The sequence below is a fragment of the Schistocerca piceifrons genome, unplaced genomic scaffold, assembly GCF_021461385.2.
Source record: "Schistocerca piceifrons isolate TAMUIC-IGC-003096 unplaced genomic scaffold, iqSchPice1.1 HiC_scaffold_1359, whole genome shotgun sequence".
NCBI classification, from domain to species: Eukaryota; Metazoa; Arthropoda; class Insecta; order Orthoptera; family Acrididae; genus Schistocerca; species Schistocerca piceifrons.
In genome coordinates, this window is record NW_025727190.1 from 50001 (window position 1) to 55000 (window position 5000).

The 5000-nt window shown below is 53.9% G+C and overlaps 1 non-coding gene across 1 annotated transcript in view; it reads left to right on the forward strand.

Annotated features, from left to right (window-relative positions):
* The first annotated feature begins 3362 nt into the window (after positions 1-3362).
* Positions 3363-5000, forward strand: part of LOC124732641 — a 1909-nt gene continuing 271 nt past the window's right edge. Inside the window, exon 1 of the ribosomal RNA XR_007008770.1 lies at positions 3363-5000. This exon is cut by the window's right edge and continues 271 nt beyond it. This is a non-coding gene — a ribosomal RNA (small subunit ribosomal RNA).

Below are 5000 nucleotides of genomic sequence, written 5' to 3' on the forward strand. Positions count from 1 at the left end.
CGTTCGTGCACCACCCCAACCGCCAAACTCGCACCTCCAGCGGATGAACGGCGGACGTTTCCCGCACTCGTAAAGTGCAATCCACCCCTATAACTTGCGTTTCATGAAGAGTTATTTCCAATATGCGACATTCCCGCTGTCCGTATACATGAGCCGCGACCTGTACCACTTACGAGCGAGAGACGCGATCGCGTTGCTCACTGTACGGCGTCCGATACCGAGCCATCAGCATGTCGGTCCCCATGCGCGTTGCACTCGCACTCGCAGTCGCAAAAACGTGGGGCAAATATATTACGCGGAAGAGTTATAACAGACCGAGCCCCACTGCATGGGGGGAGTCTTTGTCACTAATGTACACAGATGGAACATTTTGGACTGGAACCAGATTACCCGTACACACGGCGCTGATTAGTAATCAATGCAGAGCCATCAAACTACAGCAAATATACACAACTGTCCGTATACATGCTGAAAGAGTCTGCCCAAAATGGGAACCACACGTCAGCCAGACACTCTGATCACGCACCACTCTCTGCTTCTAACAGGCGCACATACAATATGTAAGCACCAGCATGGAACAACATCCAGTGCATCTTCTCCGCCACATTACACAATCCACACTATCACAACCAGACCAGGAGGTCCGTGCGGAAAATACAATATCCCAGCCTTTCGACATCCACCATTGCGCAGACCAGGCACCAACACCCACACATGTCCTATACAACGGTGCACCCAACATCACAATAGTACCTCCTGTCACAGCGCACAAACAATGACATGAGTCAAAGACACAGGTCTCACACAAGCATAGAATTGGAGCGCCGCCTCTAATAAGCCAAAGGTGCATCCTGACGTGACAAATCTGATCATGTCACAAGCATTCACTTACTATAATCACTATCAACGAACCTGCCGCCCCCCCCCCCCCCCCCCCCTACACCTTTCCGTACAACAACGTGTAACCTAACCTAACCTAACCTAACCTATGTTGTACCTTAACCTAACCTATGTTGTACCTTAACCTAACCTATGTTGTACCTTAACCTAACCTATGTTGTACCTTAACCTAACCTATGTTGTACCTTAACCTAACCTATGTTGTACCTTAACCTAACCTATGTTGTACCTTAACCTAACCCATGTTGTACCTTAACCTAACCCATGTTGTACCTTAACCTAACCCATGTTGTACCTTAACCTAACCCATGTTGTACCTTAACCTAACCCATGTTGTACCTTAACCTAACCCATGTTGTGCCTCAACCTAACCCATGTTGTGCCTCAACCTAACCCATGTTGTGCCTCAACCTAACCCATGTTGTGCCTTAACCTAACCCATGTTGTGCCTCAACCTAACCCATGTTGTGCCTTAACCTAACCCATGTTGTGCCTTAACCTAACCCATGTTGTGCCTTAACCTAACCCATGTTGTGCCTTAACCTAACCCATGTTGTGCCTTAACCTAACCCATGTTGTGCCTTAACCTAACCCATGTTGTGCCTTAACCTAACCCATGTTGTGCCTTAACCTAACCCATGTTGTCGCCTTAACGTAACCCACGTTGTCGCCTAAACCTGCTCTGTAATTGTTATACGACTCGTTCAATTACTGTAGTGTTGCCCACCCGCAACCCTCGCAATATAGTTCGCTACTCGCACTGCCCGCACCCCTGTGTATCGCTTCATGTTAAACACCTTGCAAGTCTTGCTCACTTTCCACATGCTCCTGCTGTACACTGTAATGTGGATGGCAGCAGGACGTACATGCCGCCCCTCCCCACGTCCCCACCTTGCCCCCTGCCTTCGCAAGCTGGTTGGTGAGAAGTTTGCATGTTCAATGCCCTTCGCATGCGACGTACTCAGGCTACGTTGTGGTGCGGCCTGTGTCAACTGTCCGCTGATGTCGTACGCGTGAACCACAATCTGTACTGCACATTCGTCCTTATGTACTGAATGATACATCGTGGCACATGTGTGACCGCACAACGACTGCGCCCAAAAACGGCGGACCATACAGTGCAAATATTGTGCACGCAGCTACGTGTCGTCTCCCTATGAGAGCTGGATTGCAGTGTGGTACGCCATAGAGACGTGTGGGAGGAACGGACGCCGTGGATGGCGATCAGCATGAGCTGTCTGTTGATGTATTCGGACCTAGTCGTCTCTCCTCACACACCGTGATGGCATGGTGCACCGCGTTCCATATCTGCGACATGCTACAGAGGCCGGTTGACAGTCGTTCGAGCAATGGACATCGCATACGTACGGGGGCCACCTTCCACGTATTGTCTAGGCGTGCACATTTTGTTGCGTGTATGTGGGCAGACGTAGTGTGGCGTGACACCTGACACAGGCATGCAATAATCGTTGAAGTTGCAAATGGCGATGGACGCCTGCGTTTTCTGGTGAAGTTACGCAAATGAACAAATGGTAACCTGTTGTGGTGCGGTTGTTCTCGCTAGGGGTGAATCGGTGATGGCGACGATAGGTTGAGGTACTAACCGGTTGTTCCAGCGATACCCACCATGCCGACGAAACTGAACGGCATCTGGGTGTGAAGCGATACGCGGCGGTGGCTGGGTGGGACCGTCCCCGGCCGGTGAGGGGGCGCCTCCCGGCGTGCTGGCCGCGCGGTGCGTGGGCGCACGCGCTACAGCCGGCTGGTGGGGGCGGCCAGTGGCAGGCGCGCCGGCCGACGGACGCGGCAGGCGTCGCAGCTGCGCGCCGGCGCACCCTGCGCGCGGCGCCGTGCGGCCAAAGTAGGTCCTCGCGGGCCCGGTGCGAAGCGCGGTGGACATCTTCAGTGTGCTGGTCCGATTGAGGACTGTGTGCGTTGAGGATGCGCCGCCGCCCGGCGCTCGGCGCCGCGACGCCGTCTGCTGCTCGGTCGCCCCAGCGGTTCTCGCTGGTGGTTTGTATCGCAGCTGTGCGGATGTGTTGGCGCGTGCGCTGTGCTGGGAGAGTTCGCTTCGGCACCCAAGTGGGGCTTTTGTCCTTCTGTGGCGCTGGCGTTGGAGCTGCCGGTCACCGTAGGTGGCGCGTGTTGTCTCCCGCCGGCAATGCCACGACAGCACGCTCCCGGGCCTCTGTCGGCAGCGGCAAGCTCAGTTGGGAGCACGGGTGGTCGCACCGAAAGCGTCTACTCGCCTAACTCCGGGCGATTGCGCCTCTCTCGAACCCGACCAAGTACTTGGGACGGCGCTGCGCGCCGCCGGGACCTGAGAGGGTTTCGAGGTGTATTGTGCAGGGGAGCTCAGCCTCCTCCTGTTTGCAGAATGATTGAGCGGACGCTTGCGTGTTCGCGCGGGCCCCCGGGACACACTCCCGGGCGGCCGGCTGCTCAGCTCTAGTTGACGCAGCTCCCTGGTTGATCCTGCCAGTAGTCATATGCTTGTCTCAAAGATTAAGCCATGCATGTCTCAGTACAAGCCGCATTAAGGTGAAACCGCGAATGGCTCATTAAATCAGTTATGGTTCCTTAGATCGTACCCACGTTACTTGGATAACTGTGGTAATTCTAGAGCTAATACATGCAAACAGAGTCCCGACCAGAGATGGAAGGGACGCTTTTATTAGATCAAAACCAATCGGTCGGCTCGTCCGGTCCGTTTGCCTTGGTGACTCTGAATAACTTTGGGCTGATCGCACGGTCCTCGTACCGGCGACGCATCTTTCAAATGTCTGCCTTATCAACTGTCGATGGTAGGTTCTGCGCCTACCATGGTTGTAACGGGTAACGGGGAATCAGGGTTCGATTCCGGAGAGGGAGCCTGAGAAACGGCTACCACATCCAAGGAAGGCAGCAGGCGCGCAAATTACCCACTCCCGGCACGGGGAGGTAGTGACGAAAAATAACGATACGGGACTCATCCGAGGCCCCGTAATCGGAATGAGTACACTTTAAATCCTTTAACGAGTATCTATTGGAGGGCAAGTCTGGTGCCAGCAGCCGCGGTAATTCCAGCTCCAATAGCGTATATTAAAGTTGTTGCGGTTAAAAAGCTCGTAGTTGGATTTGTGTCCCACGCTGTTGGTTCACCGCCCGTCGGTGTTTAACTGGCATGTATCGTGGGACGTCCTGCCGGTGGGGCGAGCTGAAGGCGTGCGACCGCCTCGTGCGTGCTCGTGCGTCCCGAGGCGGACCCCGTTGAAATCCTACCAGGGTGCTCTTTATTGAGTGTCTCGGTGGGCCGGCACGTTTACTTTGAACAAATTAGAGTGCTTAAAGCAGGCAAGCCCGCCTGAATACTGTGTGCATGGAATAATGGAATAGGACCTCGGTTCTATTTTGTTGGTTTTCGGAACCCGAGGTAATGATTAATAGGGACAGGCGGGGGCATTCGTATTGCGACGTTAGAGGTGAAATTCTTGGATCGTCGCAAGACGAACAGAAGCGAAAGCATTTGCCAAGTATGTTTTCATTAATCAAGAACGAAAGTTAGAGGTTCGAAGGCGATCAGATACCGCCCTAGTTCTAACCATAAACGATGCCAGCCAGCGATCCGCCGCAGTTCCTCCGATGACTCGGCGGGCAGCCTCCGGGAAACCAAAGCTTTTGGGTTCCGGGGGAAGTATGGTTGCAAAGCTGAAACTTAAAGGAATTGACGGAAGGGCACCACCAGGAGTGGAGCCTGCGGCTTAATTTGACTCAACACGGGAAACCTCACCAGGCCCGGACACCGGAAGGATTGACAGATTGATAGCTCTTTCTTGATTCGGTGGGTGGTGGTGCATGGCCGTTCTTAGTTGGTGGAGCGATTTGTCTGGTTAATTCCGATAACGAACGAGACTCTAGCCTGCTAACTAGTCGCGTGACATCCTTCGTGCTGTCAGCGATTACTTTTCTTCTTAGAGGGACAGGCGGCTTCTAGCCGCACGAGATTGAGCAATAACAGGTCTGTGATGCCCTTAGATGTTCTGGGCCGCACGCGCGCTACACTGAAGGAATCAGCGTGTCTTCCTAGGCCGAAAGGTCGGGGTAACCCGCTGAACCTCCTT